The sequence below is a fragment of the Mirounga leonina genome, unplaced genomic scaffold, assembly GCF_011800145.1.
Source record: "Mirounga leonina isolate KUSES-001 unplaced genomic scaffold, KU_Mleo_1.0 Mir_174, whole genome shotgun sequence".
NCBI classification, from domain to species: Eukaryota; Metazoa; Chordata; class Mammalia; order Carnivora; family Phocidae; genus Mirounga; species Mirounga leonina.
In genome coordinates, this window is record NW_023270451.1 from 11,833,261 (window position 1) to 11,853,675 (window position 20,415).

The 20,415-nt window shown below is 36.8% G+C and overlaps 1 pseudogene; it reads left to right on the top strand.

The window, feature by feature from the left end:
* Window positions 1–11,237: 11,237 nt before the first annotated feature.
* On the top strand, window positions 11,238–11,599 carry LOC118021265 (annotated as a pseudogene).
* Window positions 11,600–20,415: the final 8,816 nt, after the last annotated feature.

Below are 20,415 nucleotides of genomic sequence, written 5' to 3' on the forward strand. Positions count from 1 at the left end.
AGTCCCGCTCACAGGTGACGCCCGCAGCCGGTGCCTCCTCCATGTTGGACAACTCCCCGAAGCCGCCTCGGCGCCCCGAGCCGGGGAGAAGCACGTCTGAGCTGTGCCAGCCGGGCGCCGTCCGCCCCTCCCACCGCGCCCCGCCTCCTGGCCCGCGCCCTCGCAGTGCGCATGCCCGTCTCGGAACAGGTGATGGCCGCGCCCGCGCCCAGCCCGCGCTGCGTCTCTCTGTATCCTTCCTCACTCTCGCACCGATTTAAAGGAGCCTGGCGAGAGCGCGGCTGAAAACCGGGACGAAACAGCCGGCTTTTCTTTCAGGCATATTTCAGGATGCCTCAACCTGAGTTTTCGCGAACTACATTCAAGGGGCAGGGAGGGGCTGGAGGGGAAATATCTGCTCCCTTCCTTGGACTCATGGGATCTGTAGTTTCTTTTTTTTTTTTTTTTTTTTTTTTTTTTTTTAAGGAAGGGCTTTTTAGGATTTTAGGAATGGATTCAGGTAACTGGAGATTAACCTATGATACCTTTGGGACACATTCTCCCAAAGGAGCTAAAACTGGAGCTTTTTATTTAGGACTTTTCCAGAATAATTACATTGAAATCTTAGATACAGCATCAGTAAGGTGGTAAAGTTTTTGAATGCTTGTCACTGTATTGTTCCCTAAAGGGACGACAGAAAAGTAGAGGATTATGGGAAATTGTGCATGGGATACTGTAGTAAGATTCAGATTGTAGAATATTAAAATGTTAAAGTGATGTGAAATTTTGAAAATAAGAAATTCAGTACCTTTTTTTTCAGTTCTTCTCTTGTGGAGAGACCCCCGAAAGTTAATTTATATAGAGGCACATAGCTGGTTAGCAGCAGAAGTATCACTAATAACCGTTCTTCAGACCCAGTTCCCATCCATTCCCAAACACACAAGCTCTTCTTGCTACTACATTTCCTAGAAGGAGATGTTTTAGTTCAGCACTGGATATGCAGCCCAAGTTTTACTCTCCACCTTGGCTAACTAGATGGACCTAATGTCCCAATTGTTGAGGTTAAAGAAAATCAAAAGCTAACTACTGGGAATGAATAAATACACAGAAATGAATAAGTTGCTCAGAAAGTTTCCAAGGTTTTACAATAATCGTTATAATAGTTTGATATTTTGCATTCCACTTGTATCAAAACTAAAAAATGGCACAGTTATAACAATTTGTGATATGTGCTGCTTTTTAAAGATGTCTAGTCATCAGATGAAGTATCATTACCTGTTGGGTTCCTACAAAAACTTTGCATAAACTTTGATTCTCTCATAACATACTGAGATGTGACTTCCAAAGTCAAAACTGCGAAGAGTCATACATTATTTTTAAATAAAGAGCATGCTTTCACCTCACACAAACCAGTGACCAGAGGCAACCTGACATTCTGATAGCCACACCTGGAGACAAATACACAATCATCATACTGCCTGGAAATAAGTTTGCTTCAAAAAAGGAGATAATTGGTACGTAATCCTGAATCTCTGGCAAAATGAGTAGTTGCTCCAATGCCTAGAGAGCCCTAAGGCTCACTAAGGCTGGATGGAGGTGGGGAAGAAGAAGATTCATGTGCTGATTATTTTTTCATAGTATGCTCAAGTGTTGTGAGAATAAAATACATTTGATAAGTTTACATTCACAAGCCACAAGGCTTAAAGAAATGATAAGATGAACACTCAAAGTCTAGCCTCAGAATAATGATTAAACTAGAAAACAGATTGTTAACTCTATATTCTCTCCCATTATGGGTGGAAAGGAGCCTGTAAAGTAATAAGAAATAAGAAGTGAAAATCAATATGCCAAGTAATGCGCATAGACTAAACAAAAAGCAATAATTTGTAAGATGGGACTATTATAGCCCATTGTGAAGACATGTGCATTCACCTTCTCCTTCCCTCCTGTCGCAGGAGCAAACGTCATCAGAAAACAGGAAAATGGGATGTATGATAGAAAGAGTAAATGGACTGTGAAAACAAGTGGGAAACATTTTGGTTGTTGAGGTTTTAAAATGACTTTGCCTTTAGGACCTTTATATCTGTGAGTTTTGAAAAATATTTCTTTTTTTTCAGTCTCCCATTTGGGCTTAACAGTTGCTTGTGCCTGGGAGGTGTTTCTGATACAAAGAAAAACACTAGAGCAGAAGCCAGGTGTATTACTCGAGTTTGAATTCTCAGAATTCTGAGGGTACAAGGATGAGAAGTTAAATGTTATAGATAAAATTTATCTATACATTCTCTCCTTGCTTACCCAGAGAAATATCACAATTAGTTTCATTCAGCAAACTCACTAATGGTGCTGTATTCAAAATCTTTGTTGCTCCCTATTCATTATACCTACTGTAATGATCATTTATTTGAATTTAGATTTAATTTAACAAGCTGATAGTTCAGCTCCAATACACTCAGCCTGATAGGTAGGTCATGAAATTAATTAATTTATGAAAACTTGCACTGTTATATACCATGATGTCTTTCTGAAATGACTTCTCAACTCTGGAAAACCAGATCTTTTCCTTTGTTTACTTTTTGTCTCACTTTCCCATGTAGTTTCTATTTTAGTAGATTAGAACCCATCTAAATGTGATAATTAACAATAAATATGACAAGATAATGAGTCCTTGGAATGAAATTGCCCAGTCTACCCATGTCCTTGCAGACACCACTCAACTTAGGATAAAACCAAATAGACCACCCTGTGTGTCACATGTGCCATACTTGAATAAATTCAGGCTTTGCAAAAATTAAAGTTAGAATAGTCTTCATCCATATAGAAGAATGTGTAGTCTCATTAGTTTTTAAAAACCCACAATTAAATAATCTTCATATAACTTAGCCTTTTAATTAAAAATAATAGCATATATTTATTAAATTCTATTTAGTAAGCAGTTATCTGAATTGTGGCTTATTTATTAAATGTCCATTATATCCATATTAAAATCATTATAATAGTGCAAGTGAGTGTTTTGTAAAATACGCCATTTTCATAAGTTAAATTTGAGAGTATAGATTCAAACTTCCTAGAAAATAATTTAGCAATACTTATCAAGAGCCTTAAAAAGAGTCATAATCTGTGATACACTTCTAGAAACCAGCCCTAAAGAGATTGTTTGAATTATATAATGGTATTATGGAAAAATATGTTCACTAGAGTATTATTTATAGTAGCAATAAATAGTCATTACTGCCTCAGTAAACGAGAATGGAGAAGTAGAATCTGGTACAACCAGATGACTGTATTTTGTATTTAAAATAATGTTTTTAAAGAGTCCATTACAACATAGGAAAAATTTCACAAAGTATACACTGGACAAATTTTCATAAATGTATGTGATCACAATTGTGCAAAAAATTAAGTTACTAAAATGCATAGGAAAAACCCCAGGAAATTAATAAACCAACAAACAGAACCCATATATATTTAGTGAGAAGACCATAGGTAATCTTACTTTTTCTAATTTTCTATAGTTTCCATATTTTCCAAAATCAACTTGTAGGATTTTGTTTTTTGGTGTAGGAGCACCAATAATTATGACTAATCATTTTTTAAAATGACAAAAATAATGCAACCTGTTAAGCTAGATAAGCAAAATGTTATTATCATTTTGTGACAAATGCCTATGAAGAAAATGAAAAAAAAAAAAAATTACCGTGGGATATACCCTAACAGTGATTTCACATGATTAGGTGAGTGATAAAACAAACTATTCTTATACTTTCTATATTTAAAAGACCAAAAAAAAAAAAAAAAGACCATGCATTTTAGTGTATGTGTGCATGTATATATTCATGTTGGTGTAAATATAGACATAATTTTTATATAGGCACATTTTTCTAATGTTCCTTCTCTAATAGAAGATAAGAGAGGATTGCATTAATTTAGTGGAGCAAGAGCCTGCAGTGGTTGAAGGTCCGACTTCATTTTTTGCTATGGTTGATCTGCTTCTCAATTGCAGCTCTAAGCCATTTTTGTTAGCTGTGCTTTAAAATGAGATTTGCAGCTACAGAGGAGGAAATTCAAGTGAGATTGCAGTTGATTATGAACTGGCTTCTCAATTTTGAGGGAAAAACACATGAGAAGTATTTTAGAAAAAAGTTTGATAAATTTATTTTTGAATTCTGACATCTGGACTATCAGGCAGTTGTTTTTTTTTTTCTTTTCCCCTTTATACTTACTCTACAGCAAAGCTGTAATTTAAAATAAAAGAAAAAAGTTGCTTGTATTTCAAATATGTTCCTATAGACATAGGGTATATAAAATCTTAAGAATAAAATTAGTTATCACGCCACTTTACACCATTACATTGTAAATTGAAAAATGACTAATAAGTCATGAGGTTATAACTTAGGTGATTCAGCATTACTTATTTACCTGTTTTATAAATAGGCTTTATTTTTTTTAAAGATTTTATTTATTTATTTGACACAAAGCGCACACAAGCAGGCAGAGCAGCAGGCAGAGGGAGGGGGAGAAGCAGGCTCCCCACTGAGCAGGGAGCCTGATGTGGGGCTCGATCCTAGGACCCTGGGATCACAAACCTGAGCCGGAGGCAGATGCTTAACCAACTGAGCCACCCAGGCGCCCCATAATTAGACTTTAGAATTCAGAACCTACTCTTTGGAAAATGGAGACATGTGTGCATGTCTTATTCTTTGTGATTTTTTGGTTGACACTGTCTGACTTGAAATCCTAGCTCTGACATCTTACATCTATTTAGGTTAGTAAGTCACTGAATTTTTAGAACATGAGGTTCCTCAACTGTAAAAATGGAGAAAATTGTATACTACCTCTTAGGATCCTTGGGATAATTACATGAGAATAAGATGTGAATGCACTTTTAAGCTAGGAGATATATCAGCACAGTTGTGATTGTTAAAATACTGGTGCTAGATGAATCACACCTCCCTCTTTACAGTGGGACTGCCACGTTTTCTAGCAAGAGATACTGTTTCCTCACGCTTTACCAAGAGAATATGGTAGGAGAGGCATGTAACTTCCTAGGCTCGCCTTCCAATCTAGCCCTCTTCATATTCAGAGACCTCTATGCTCTGAAGAAGCCCAGGAGGTGAGAATTCAAGAGAGATGAACTCAGCTGCCCCAATCTCCAGTGATCCCAGCCGTGGCCTTGGTGAGTCCCACTGGAGAACCCTGCCTCCGCTGCCATATCTGGGGCTATAGTCACATCACTGAATCAGATGGAACCAGCAGAAGTGCCCAATCAACCCAAAGAATCAGAAAATGGAATAATAGTTATTATAATAATTACTGTCTTATGTTAAGTCACTCAGTTTGGGGGGTTTTGTTAAACTACCTAACTGATATTCCAGTTTTTACACAGTATGATTATGCATAATCTTTAAAAATTCCCTTTCCACTCTTTTGCTTCTAGTGACTATTTCCCCATTTACTGTCCAGATGGACTTGAGTTATTTGTTCAAAATTTTCAAATACCATCCTTCTAAACTATAAATGGGAAAGAGCTCAATTATGCTGAAAATTTACGTGCTTTTATCGTGAAAGGCTCAAACAAGAAAATATATGGGAAGATCATTTTTCAACTATGTAATGCTATCCAAATATAAAGTTATATAAAAAGATGAAAAATTTATGCATGAGAATTTTTCTGAGAAAGACCAATGTATTTATTTGAGAAACTTCTGGGGGAGGAAGGTGGCATTCTTAAGGTCCTACTCAACATGGTGGCTAGATTACAGATTTACAGATCCATATGATACAAATAATCTATGTTATATAACAGTGTCTTTAATATCTATGCAGTAAAACCTGTTAACATTCACATTATCTTCTAAAGGAGTCAGGATCACATCAACTAGAGGATGCTCAGTTTTACCTAGCCTGGTGATGGACTGGAATTCGACATTTTGAGAAGAGAAGTTAGGGCTTATCTGCATTGCTCCACAGAATAAAGAGAGCAATTTGAATTGGTTGAGTAGCACGGATTGGAAGACAAATGTAGAGAAATATATAAGGGATGAAAGGGACATGATGCCACTTACTTTGTGGAAAGGGGGAAATGGAAATGACCTCACTGCTACCCTCTAATGGTGATGTGGCCTAGGGGCCTTTTCAGGACTGCCCTGTCAATGAGTCTTCAAGGTGGTTCCTGTGGATTGTGCAAAGTAAAGTCCAACTTTTCTCTCTCGTGCAAATTCCAGGAAAATACACATTACTAAGGCATTTATGCATTATGGATTCTTTGAGAGAGGATAGAAGTGAGGAGTGACACAGAAAGAGATGCAGAGCTTTATATCCAAGTTGATATACATTAAAAACATAGATGATATAGATACCGTGTGCACACACAGGAGCCAGAGGACAAAGGACATTTGACATCTAGGTTTCAGTCATTATTATCATATGGACTGAAGTGTAAGGTTTATAAGATTTACACAGAGCCCCATAATTTTCCCATGTGCTAATTCCAAGCTAATGGGAGGAATCTTTGGAAAGTTTTGCTCTCGTCTGTCTGCAATCAGAGAAAGAATAGATGCATTTCAATAGGGATATATAAAGTGGAATTGCAAAAAATTACAAATTACTCTTTTGACAACAATTCAAAACCCTGAGGAAATATTAAGGTTATCTGTAGACATGTTGAAAAGAATCAATAGCTGGTCCTCATCTCAGACAAATTAAATCAAAATCTTGAGGGAAGGGGGTGGCATTTGTATTTTTTAAAGCTCCCCAGATGATGATAACATACAGTGTGGATTGAGAACTACTACTTCGAAAGGACGGAGGATTTTAATATCAGGATTACAAGACTGAAGACAAAAAAGAGGCACTTGGGAATCTGTGTAGACTTCTCTTCGAAGCTGAAGCCAAAGGTGTCAGCAGCATAGTTACCATCATCAGAAATTATTTTTGAAGCAAAAAGTAGAAGTCACAGATTTACTCTGTTCAAAAATGGTAGCATACCTGCATTTGGACTATGCTATACAATTCTGGTCACTGCAGTTTGCAAAATGTGTAAAAGACTGAGAGAAGCAAAGCCAATCAAACAAAAAGAGACATAAAATTACTTTAATCTAGAAGACTGAAGGGGTGAATCTAGAAAGATAAGAGCCTCCTACTGAAGAACATGAATTCAGGACATGTTGATCAAAATCTGTTCAACTAAAACCAAAGGGATTTTTGGATACATGGAAAAGGCATGCTTAAGAAAAAAATAGTAACAGGACAAAGTACATGTATGGACTGGTTTATATCCCATAGTAGGATAAATAATACTAATTCTTCACCAACGTCACTTTTCTCCTCTTTGGGGCAAATAGCTACACCACAGTTGCCAACTTCTCTTGAAGGTGTGTGTGTGTCCTTGTGACCCAGCTCCAGCTGATGAAAATGTGCTACTTCCAGGACCAACCAAAGGAATTCTGGTATGTACACCTCTGTGGGTGACAAAGAAGGAGACTATGGTGCACTGCAGAGCCACTGGGGGGATTCCATGAGGGGAATTTCCTGGATGACCATGTATGGAATTTTGTCTTTCCCTACTAAGACCACCTCCCCTGGGACAGTTATGTAAACAAGGGGGGAAATATATATTTATATTACATATATTACATAATATACATATATTACGTATATTACATAATATATATATTACGTATATATTACATTTAAGTCATAGTATATTTTTGTTTTTTGGTCTTTTCGTTAAAGTAGTTAGCCAGTGTTATCTTAACTAATATGAGGTAGCAAGAGGTACTTCTGTGAAGGAGAAACTAACATCAATAAAATATATCCCCTCCTTATCCTTTGCACATCAGTGATCCTGGTTCCATTTTTCTTTTGAAATAGCAAGACAGGTAAATCTGGGTGCCTCATTCTTCTTCAATCTGGCAAGATGGTCCCCTCACCTCTTAACTATCCATGCATTTCCCCGAGCTTTTACTACTCTGAAGCCACTACTGTTCTTGATCAGTATTTGAGAATCTTCCTTCATTTGACATTTATTTGCATATGGTTTTCCTTTCTTCAGTGAACTGTTTCAGAACTGAGGTTTTCAAATGATGCAACAATATTTTTCTCTTGCAGTCCTATCAGTATCTAGTGCACATAGTGCTCAACCAACAGACATTAAATGCATTATTTAGTGAGATGTCTTCAAGTTAAAAATGTGAATAACACAAAACAGACTTTAGGTTATTTTGTGAAGGACTTCTATAAAGGAAGAATAAGGGAAGGTTTTCATCAAGGTTAAGGAATCCTATAATGATATAATTTTTAACCTAAAAATATTATATTAAATGTATTACCAAGGCACTCTGTTAAGTATCTTATATATTTTTTATCTCTATCAATCCTTCTGACAGTTTTGTCATGTAACTATTGTTTTGTCCACTTTATAAATGAAAAAATAGAGATTTAAGAGTTATTTGAATCTCTTAAGGTCATTTAACCAGCAAACAACAAGAAAGAATTCAAACCTAACTCAACTTGACTTTTATACTTACTGCTTCTCTCACTTGTATTAAAGTATCTCCCGTTTCTAATTGTAAAAGACAGTTCCTGCTAAAGAGCGCACAGATAGACTCATGGGGTGGTGTATCCTGTGGTGACTTTCAGAACTTGGATAATACATTGGAAGTATATCGGAAGTATATAATACTTTCTTTAACAAGCTAACCAAAAAGTTTAATAAATGGAAAATGACACGTAGTCCTTTATTGCCCAAGAAATATTCCATGAAGCCAAAGAGAAGAAAAATAAATGAGGATGTTGGAAAAAATGTAATGAAAACATTTCTCATTATTCTGATTTTATAGGATGATTTAATAATAAATTGTCTTTATCATTATCAATTTATCATGTTTTATTTGCATTTAGGGCTAGATACCTTGACTTCAAATCATAAGGCAAGAATTTTATTGTTCACATTTCAGGAGCCATTTGGGGAATGTTTAATTTTATTCCAACCAAGTTCTAGATTTGCCAGGTTAATTATTGATGAGTAAGCGGAGGATGGAAAGGATTTTATATAATTCTGCCTGAGGCTTCCCATGTCTTCCCTTATTCGACTTACAACTCATAAAAAGATCAGTGTCTGCTCTTGGCAGATGGTCTATAACCTGCCTATGATAATAATACTTCATGTTTTCCCTTTACTGCAGGGATCTCAAACTTTTGAAAACCAACAGCCATACAACATTGCTATAACATCACAGGTCTGTTTTACAAATGATTAAACTGCAGAAATGAATCAATGAGCCAGACTCCAGCATAACTCTTGAGTCACTAATACTTGTCACTAGAGAAGTTTTATTTTTCACACATTTTATTCTCATCATCCATAAGACCAAAGACATACCAATCACGTCATTCAAAATCTGAGCTCGTCAAAGAAAAAAGAGTAATTGTATCAATCTAATAAAGGATACTCCAGGATAGATAATCATGGTCTTGTATGGATTTCCTTACCATTCTTGGCAGGAAATGGTGGCTATTTTTAATCATAGATAGTAAAAGACTAAAACAGAAGCTGTTAGATTTTCCACAGAGGAAAGGCCCCTCCTGGAGAGAACAATATGGTTTCTTTCTTGTCATCTTACAGGTTTCATGCCATTCTCAAATGCACCCTGAGGAAAGATGAACCATCTGGCCCAGAAGCAAGGTCATACCTTGCAGCTCACTAATTTGCTTTAGGTGGCCTAGAAGACCACCTTGGAATCATCTCTCTTGCCCTCCTGTCTGCCTGCATGACTTACCAGCCAGAGATGGTCTTCAAGTTTAGGCTTCCTTCATTCAGCAACCATTGTGAGCACCTACTATGTGTCCAGCTAGAAATATAGTGATATACAAAGGACACTCAATTCCTGTTCTTAATGAGCATATAGTATAGTGGGGAAGACAGATATTTTTAAAGGTAATTACAGATTTCTCATTTTCAAAAACAGTAAGCTAGCTGATTGGGACAAGTCTTCTTGCTGAAAAGAACTAAGAAATTGGTTAAAATACATTTAAAAAATATTAGGGTACATTAAAGCTAAAAATATAGTGAAGTATTACCAGGCCAAAACTGAAGGCAGATGAGAACCTGCAAGTGGCTTCTGTGTTGGGAGCATTTGCTGATTCAGAAAAATTTCAACTCTCCTTTCAACAGCCTCATTGAATGAGGACAGAAATAAAAACCAGGAGTGTGTGAATGGTATGGGGTGCGACATGAGATCCTCCCCAATAATAAGCTGGGACACGAAAGGGCTACAGGGCAAGGGTGAACTGAAAAAGTACCACTTCTTTCTTTAAATTGCTTAAGTTCTACAGGAAACAGTCTCAAATTTCATGTTTCCAATATTAAAGTGGCCTCTAGGTAAAAGACAAAAGCAAAAGAAAGTCTCATCTGGAGGAAAGTATTTTCACCATAGACCTCTATAAATTTCTGCTCTTTCTAGAAAAGAAGAAGTCATATGCTTAGATTTATGATTGTTTCAGAAGAGCTAGTGAAATGTAGCTCAAGACATTCCAAAACAGTTCATAAGAAGAATGGGAGAAGAAATAAAAGAGAGTGAAATAGAACAACAGTAATACTGAGTAGCAAGAAGAGTCCAAGTGATTCTTAAGCCAGAGATTCTAACATTGTCTGTGATCCTTCTGGGCAGAGTCTGGACCTTCCAGATCAGCGTTATTCAAGAGCTTGTGGAAAACAGACTCTCAAGCCCAACCCCAGACCTACTGAATCAGAATCTGCATTTTAACAAAATCCCCCGGTATTTCCTATGCACATTAAAGTCTGAAATAATGAATGAGAATAATGAAGCCTGAACTAGATCAGTGAGAATGGGAGAGGCCTGATGGAAATGTAGATGCTGTACATTCAGATGTTAGAGGCTGTGGGTTGGTTAATACACTCTGTCGTTCCTAACTGAAGCACCAGAAAGATCATACTTCAACAGGCTTTCAAATCCCATGTCAGAGACAAAGCCAATAGGAAGGCAAATGGCATTATACAACTTCTTTCTTTTTTCCCCACGTGTTGCTTTGGCTTAGAGAATATGGACAAATAGAGCTTCCATTTGATTAGAATAGAGATGTAAATGGAATTCAGTATCTTGAGTTAGAACCAGTAACTGTTCTGCTGAGCATAATATTGGACAGAATATTTTCCAGGTATGATAAGCAAGGCTAAATACAAAAACCCTCAATCTTCCAGGAGATGGTGGAAGTCAGTGAGCCTCTTCTCCACTGTAACCATGTCAGATAAAAAAGCCATGATCAAAAATGCAGTTATGTCAAAGGAGATGCAACGGGACTTGCTGGAGAAATACAGCACAGAGGACCTGGCAACCTAAATGGAGATAGAGTTTGATAAGAAGTGCAACCCAACCAGGCAGGGCACCATGAGGAGAAACAGTGGTAGTAAATGATACATGAAACCAAACACTTAATCTACTTCTACCTGGGCTGAGTGGTCATTCACCTGTTCAAACCTGATAAAAAGCATGGACTATGCCATGCTCATTGTGATCAATCTGAAAACAGGGACTGCAGCTTAAATACCAAATACCAGAGAATGAAATCATCAGCCTTGCTAAGGGAACACCGTGATCTCTGAACTTTTATTGTGTTGTTTTGTACAGGGCATTCTCTGTACTAGTCTTTTTTTCTTTTTTCCCATACTAGTTTTTTGTGGTTATAAAACAATTAGAAAAAACTCCAACCCCCTCAAAAAAAAAAAAAAACACAAAAAACATTAATCTGAAAAGATATATGCACTCCTGTGTTTTTTGCAGCTTTATAATAGCCAATATATGGGAGCAACCCAAGTGTCCATCAATAGATAAATGGATAAAGAAGATGTAATACACACCACACACACACACACACACACACACACACACAAATGGAATATTAGCCATAAAAAGAATAAGATCTTGCCATTTCTGACAACATGGATAGATCTAGAGGGTATTATGCTAAGTGAAATAGAGTAAGACAAATACAGTAGAATTTTGCTTATATATAGAGTCTGAAAAACAAAACAAATGAGCAAACAAAGAAACAAACAAAAAACTGAACTCTTAAGTACAGAGAACAAACTAATGGGTGCCAGGGGGAAGGTGGGTGGGAGGATAGGTGAAACAGATAAAGGAGATTAACAAGTACAAACTTCCAGTTATAAAATAATCAAGTCACAACATAGGGAATATATATAATCAATTTTAAAAATTAGCCATGTTTGGGGCGCCTGGGTGGCTGAGTCATTAAGCGTCTGCCTTCGTCTCAGGTTATGATCCCAGCGTCCTGGAATCGAGCCCCGCATCGGGCTCCCTGCTCAGCAGGAAGACTGCTTCTCCCTCTCCCACTCTCCCTGCTTGTGTTCTCTCTCTTACTATGTCTTTGTCAAATAAATAAATAAAATCTTTTAAAAAAATTAGCCATGTTTTAAAAATTAGAAATATTTGTATTATCCTGATAAACTATAATGTTACTTTAAAACGTAAAAATGTGCTATTAAAATGTTCACATTTTTTGGGTGCCTGGGTGGCTCAGTTGGTTAAGTGACTGCCTTCAGTTCAGGTCATGATCCCGGGGTCCTGGGATGAGCCCCGCATCGGGATCCCTGCTCAGCGAGGAGTCTGCTTCTCCCTCTCCCTCTGCCTGCCACTCCTCCTGCTTGTGCTCGCTCTATTAAATAAATAAATAAAATCTTTAAAAAAAAAATTCACATTTTTTACCATCTATTATTGTCTAACAATGCTGTACTATAATTTGTTCATAAAACATTGTCATGTGTGGAGCCAATATTAAAACAAATTAAATAAATTAAAAACAAATAAAAAATGGGATGTGAACAAATCCTTGAGTTAAACAAAGGGAGGCAGATTCATCTTGAGAACTGTGGTTGGGCATGAACGTTTGAGAAGGTTTAGGAATCCTTATCCAGGCACGGGTCAGGATAAAATGGTGATCACACATCCATTTCATCTTCCAGCAGTGACTAAGCTGTGACAAGCTGTGACAAGCCAATTGCTGGAGGCTGAATGTGGCCCCCAGATATTTTGTCCCCCTCACACAGTAATCTGTATGTGCTATTCTTTTTTAATTGGGAGGTTTTCCATTAAAAAATTTAGATTTCATGCTTCCTTGGAAAAAGTGAAACTGATATCCCTGAGCCCATTCCTGCTTGGCAACAGTCGACTGGGGTAGCAGCTTTCTCCTTTAGGTCTGCTCCTACCTGACTTCTTAGTTTATGTTCCTTGCCCACCTCCTTATATGTTTTGTGTTTGACTACTCTACAGTCTCCATTTCTCGCCTAGAGAGGACACTATCTTTCTACCAATTAGAGATAACTAACCAGGGCTTATAAAATTCCTATCTGATTGTAGGCCTGTCAACAGAACTACATTTTTAAAAGATTGGGGACAAGACATGCAGTATATTATAGACTTCACCCACATTTTCTCCTTTGCATCTCCATTGATTCCTTCTATTGATTTTCCTTTGAGCTCATTGGTTTGTATGCCTGAATAATAAGTAGTGACAGGTTGAAGTTGTTCTGCATCTGCATGTGTCAGAGTTGGAATTAACAATCATGTAGACAGAATAGTGATGGCAATGAAAAGTGGGGGAAAAAACCTTCCTTAGTCTGGAGAATTTTTTCTTTAGCTGGAAAGAACATTTCCCTCCCAAAATAATTTCTAATAAATGTCATACATGAACTCACTTTTTATGGAACTCATTTCTTAAAATCTGTTTGAGGTCAAGAATTAACATTGGCCTGTTTTTTGTTTTTGTTTTTGTTTTTTTAATAATCCCTTGTCTCTGAAGTTCATAAGTTCTCCAAGACTTACTACTAACTTTTGGAAGGAGCTACCAATATTTTAAAATCCCTTACAGACAACTTGATAGATTAACATGCCATAGATCTGACCATAAATTCAATAACAAAATAAAATTCTATTTAACCTTCAGGGCTGGCAATCTGTTTTTTAACTTTCCAGAAAAAAATCTGGCCCAAGCCAGAAATATGAGTCACTTGAGACACCTTCCTTTCCTGAAGATGTTAAATTATATACTGCACAATCTCTAGCATAAATAGCCTTTCCTGACTTACTTTCCCTTTGTTCCTTAGATGAACTTTTTCCATTCTAAGATATATCTTATATTACCTCTTTGCGGATGTTCAGGCATCCCCAGATCTTGTGTTCTCACCCCTGTCCCAGTCTGTCCAAATCCTACCCAAATACATATCTCACCTTCTCAAATACCTATCCTTCACAAAACCATCCCTGCTTATTCTATTACTTTCTTGAATCAATCAGTTGGTATATGTCATGCACCAGAATGAAATAGTATTCCTCTTGTTAAGCAACAGGTGTTAAACCCTTCAACAATGTGCTCACAAAAAAATGGACTGTATCCCATGCTTATTCTTCTTCTTCTTTTTTTTAATCCACTAAATTGCTTTCCATAAGGAAGACTCTATAAATACCCATTGACAGCCTGGATCTGAGATCTAATAGCTTAAATCAGAGATCCTACACCATCAAATTTTCTCTCCCTAAGGAATATTTCCCATCAACACACAAACATACTTCTATTCCTAGAATTTTTTTTTTAAATCCTCTCTTGATCTTATTTCTCTCTCTAGCTACAACCCATGTCTGTGCTCCCCTTTGTAGCTGAACTGATGATCTCACCCAGTATTCTTGAATTTAAATGTCCAGTCCATATAATATCTACTAGGTATATCAAACTTAGCATGTTCAAAATCAATACCTATTTCCACCCCAACGTAAAACACTACTCCTGTCAGCCGCCACAACTCATTTAACAGTAACTTTATCCCTCCCTTCGTTAAGTCAGATTCCTTGGGATCATTTTTGACTCTTCTCTTTCTCTTGTACTTAATATCCAATCCACTGGCAAATTCTGTTGCCTGCAACTTCAAAACTTATCTGGAATCCAAACATCTCTCACCTCCCACGCTACTGGGATGATTACTCAATCATCTCCTGCTTGGATTATTGTAATAGCCTTCTTTTTATTTTTTAATATTTACTTATTTAAGTAATCTCCACACCAAACACTGGGTTTGAACTCACAACCCTGAGATCAAGAGTCATATGCTCTTCCAAATGAGCCAGACAAGTGCCCCTGCAATATCCGTCTGCCGGCTCTGGCAGCTCCCACCCTTGCCTAGCTTTGTTTGCTATACAGGCAGTGGCCAGAATGCTGCTATCAGATCATGTCACTTCTGTGCCTTAGAGTCATCCAGTGACTTCCCATCTCAATGCAAGAAAAAGTCATGGGGCACCTGGGTGGTTTAGTCTTTAAGTGTCTGCCTTTGGCTCAGGTCATGAACCCAGGGTCCTGGGATCGAACCCCACATCGGGCTCCCTACTCCACAGGAAGCCTGCTTCTCCCTCTCCCACTCCCCCTGCTTGTGTTCCCTCTCTCACTGTATATCTGTCAAATAAATAAATAAAATCTTTTAAAAAATAATAATAATAAAGAAAAAGCCAAAGATCTGCCAGGGCCTACAAAGTCCTACATGATCTTAAACCAACCCTCCTTATCTGCTTGTACTTTCCCCTTTACTCATATCCTTCCAGCCACATTGGCCAATGACATGAAAACATGTCATAAGTTTTATTGGGTACATGATGTTCCCAGGGAGGCTCTGTCCTGGGCATGGTAGCATTCAGACCTCCCAAAGAACCACACTCTTCAATTAAGACCATTAAGACCGGGGACCTAAAAAGTCCCCAGACTTAAAGGAAGGCTATATGCAGACTAGGACAATGTCACTCAATGACACCAAGAGGACCAATGACCAGTGACCTCCCTTCTTACTGCACATCTTGAATGTTAGCAAACACATGGAGCTCTGAATTCTGATAATAACTGAGACTAAATGTCCCACCAGCAGAACAGAGGCTCTACCAGCTTTAGGTTCATACAAAGAAAATAAATACCTATGGTGTTTCAACATCTGTAGACTGAAATTTACGTTATTTGATCAATTTGTGTCCTTGCTAGCACTTGCTCACTCTCTCACTCTCTCTCTTTCTCCCCTTAAGGGCTTTTCTGAACCGAAGAATTAAAAAAAAAAAAAAAAAGTTTAAAGATCCAAGGACTACAACTTTCACCCTTGGGAGAATATGGTCTTTCTTTTCATCTCTCATTTCTCCTTCACCAAATAACATTCAATAAGTAGAGCTGTTCACGGACACAAAACAGAGTCGGCACAAAACAGTATCAACTCATTTAGGGTCACAATATGCTCACGAACCTAAAATCTCAGAAAAGCATGAAGTAGAAAGACCAGGAGCTGGCATCGTTGTATATGTGATTGACAAGGGGAGGAAGTGATGAGCCTGAGCAAATGAGTCTCGATTTCAGCATATTAATGCGTGCATTTTGACCAAGAGGCATTTTAATATAGTCTAAATCAGAAAATTTTAACTACTTTTATTACTCAAAATTATGAGAAGCACACAGCCTCTGCTTTTACCCCTTCCTGCCTCTCAGCACTGTGGATCAAGTAGAAAGCAGACATCGACTGTGGAGAAAAGACAAGGTGGGGGTTAAGGAGTAACAGCCACACAAACGATATTTAACCAAGATTCCTATGGCTATTACACTCACTTATCTCTAAAGGACCATCAGTCTTTCTCAGCAAGGTACACATTGCTTGAGACGTCCTTTAAGTAGTCTACTTTTCAAATTTTCTAACTTCTTTCTCCAAATTTATTAATAGTATTTAGATTTTTTTGAATTTTATACTATGAAAGGCAGACCTATCTTCCTTTTTTAGGCTTCCTGATTATGCTGAGTTTGCATGACAAATATAGGACTCTGGCCGCGGTAAGCTGGTAAAAGGAATTATTTGTGTGTTTTGAAGAGGGCTGGTCAGTTGTTTTGCAGACTACCCCTCATTTTAGTTTGACATTTTCTCCTGATTAAATTTCAGCTATACATTCTTTGGCAAGAACAGACAGAAATGATATGCCTTTCTCAATGCCCTTTTGTGCCGAGATCCAGACTGCATAGAACATTTCCAACAAATGTCCTCTCATTTAGTGGCTAAAAGACTTTTCTTCGTTTTCTTACTTAACTAGTCTGTGCCTCGCTTTCCTCCTCGGTGAAGAAATGTAGATACCGATTATGCCTTCCTCGTATAGCTGTTGTGATGATTAGAGAAGTTTATATTTATAAAATATGTAAGACGCTTCCTAGCACAGAGTAAGCTCTCCATAAATAGCAACCATAATTAATATTCACTAATAAAATACAAACAGTTAACATGTATCATGCATTTACTGTGCTTTCATTATTTAACCTATTTAAACCACTGAACAACTCCATCAAGTAAAAATTCACCATGAGAGTACTACAGTAATGATGCAGGCAAGATCTACCAATGGATGCGCAGATTAGCTGGGTGCAAGTTTGAGAAGAAATGGTATTTGCCTAGGCTCAATGTATCTCCGCCAAGATATTTATTCATTACAGAGGGGGGGAAAAGTGACTTTGCAATGGAGAAGCCCAGCAAATACCACTGTAATTAAATCATCAAAGTTAACATCACATATCGATACCATGTAATGTCTGATACCATGCAGAGTGAAGAACAATTATCTATGGTACTCCATCCAAAAGAAATAACCTCAGGCTAACTATGAGCTAACAACAGATACATCCAAATTGACTCACAGTCTGCAAAATATCTGGCTAAGGCTCCTGAAAAGTATCAAGGTCATAAAAGACAAGGAAAGACTGAATAATTGTTACAGACTGGGAAAAAAGAAGGAAACACGAAAACTAAGTGTAGTGTGGGAACTCAGGTGGATGATGGACCATAAAATGGACAATCATAGAAAAACTGATGAAACTGGTATACAAACTCTAGTTTAATTAATAGTATTGTACCAATGTTAATTTCTTAGTTTTGATAAGTACAATGATTATGTAAGATATAAACATAAAAAGAAGTTGAATGAAGAGCATACAAGAATCTTCTATTACCTCTGTGGCTTATCTGTAAGTCTCAAATTACTTCAAAATAAAAAAGGGGGGATGGGTTAGCCTGGTGAATGGTGTTAAGGAGGGCACGTTCTGCATGAAGCACTGGGTGTTATACGCAAACAATGAATCATGGAACACTACATCAAAAACTAATGATGTAATGTACAGTGATTAACATAATAAAAAAATCCAGTAGGTACTACCATTTACATATAAGGAAATGAAGTAAAGTATGTTAATGTCACATAGCTAGGAAGAACCTGTACCTTTAAACTATTTTCTTTTGCCTCTCAGTAAAATAGATACATACAGATAAATAATGATAATTTGGGAAGATTTTTAAACCCAATGGTAAAAAATGTGTTTTTTTATACTTCATTATTTTCTCTCATTATATTAGTCACAGATGTTAGTGTAAGAGGTCTTGATTCAAGGGTCCACTCCTAGGACCTTTGCTCTCTACTCCCCTTTTCTTTTTCCTCTTAACACTGATCTCCAACACACACATGCACGCATGCACACGCATGCACACGCAAATGTGCGCACACACATTTTTATTAATTTCACTTCTCTCCATCACAATGCCTTAGAATATGAGCTCTATGAAGTTCCTAGGAGATAGTAAGTGATCAATTTCCTAAATAAATAAATGAATGAGTGAAGAGTACCCACCTCATGAGGATACAAGGATTCCAATTTTTAAATTTTTTTTCACGTTTCAAGTTATTTAAATTCTAGTTAGTTGGCATATAATAAGGATCCCAATTTTATTTTTTTTATTTTTTTAAAGATTTTTTTAAAATTTATTTGCTCTTCACTGGGCAGAAAGCCTACTTCTCCCTCTGCCTGCCACTCCCCCTGCTTGTGCTCTCTCTCTCTCTCTGTGTCAAATAAATAAATATTTTTTTTTAAAAAGAAGGCATTTTAACCCTTTATTGTTGTAAACTCACAGTCAATTCTGTAAGATGACAAGAAAGACAAGGTTGCTCGTACAGATACCATATGAGGGACATTACCCAAAGCATGTCCCCTTGTAGCTGGACTTTATGCCTCTCACTTAACCTTCTGGCATCATTTTAATGCAACAACTATCTTTTTTTGTGTGAACTGTTGCTGATAAAATGTCTAAATCCTGACAGAGCTGGAGAAGTGGGCTTAAACCTAAACAGTTATCAGTTTATCTATTAACCAATTTATAAGTGCAAAACTGAGGTGCAGGCAAGAAGGGAAGAAAGGAGGAGGAACAGAAGAAAATGTGAGAGAAACCTGGAGAATGAGAAGTGAATGCCCAGGATTTATGAAGACCACAAGGAACCAGGGAGCAGTAGAAATAAACTGGAACCCTGAAGAGAGAAGCCAGTAAAATCAGCATGGTGATTCCAATAATACTCCAGGATATTTCCCTACCACCTCCTTTAGAACATGTGAATTGTCACAGTCTTAGAAATAGAGTTTTAGGAAATTGGAACTAAATTAACATAACTGCTCATTTTATTTACATGGCCTTTATAGTGTATTTTACCTTCCTTGGCCTGGCTATTATGCAACATTCATAAAGTATCCTTGAAAGGACCTTTAGCAGAAAAGGTGACACCTTTTGGAGGTTGAATTCTCCTTTTATGTTAAAAAAAAATACATACAAATGTCTCAGTGGCCCCTATGTTAGAATAGATAGCTAAAAATATGAGACACAGAAAGGGTTATACTTAAAAGTAAAGGATAAAACGTCGTGTTTATTTTTGAAGTATTAATAAATAAAATATAAAAAATAAATTATACAACTTCTAAATTTTTTGATGAAACCTTTTCTGAAAGGCTAATTAGTGTTTCAATTAAAATGTAATTTTTTTACATTTTAGTAATTTTTTTAGTGATTTTGTGATTGAACTTTTTGTTACTGACTGAACAAACAATTAAGAAAGCTTCCTAATTATTTGAACATATATCAGTAAAAATTTCACATTAGGAACACATTGTCTTTGGTTTGTAAAAATCATGTGACAACATACAAGAGGCTTTGTTAGAATTTTTGAGGGAGTCTATATGAGTAACTGTACTTCCTTCTAATTCCTCCTACATTTAGAGCATGAAAAATTCATTAGTACAACTAAAAAAGCCTTTTGTGATGTCAACAGCATTTTTCTGGACCTAAGATTTAGTACTAAGTCTCTTAACACTACATGTGTGGGATTACTAATCTTGCTTTTTACAAGGCTTTCTATTTAGGCAGGATATTTTAACAAGCAAAAAGAATGTCATACTATCAATTCCTGTGGTTTCATACATTCGAAACTGTTTTATTTCCCTCAGTGAGACTGTTTTTCAAAAGAGGAATGGATGAATAATTATTCTTTCCATGGTGTACATTCAGTATAAACAGGTAAAACTGTGATACAT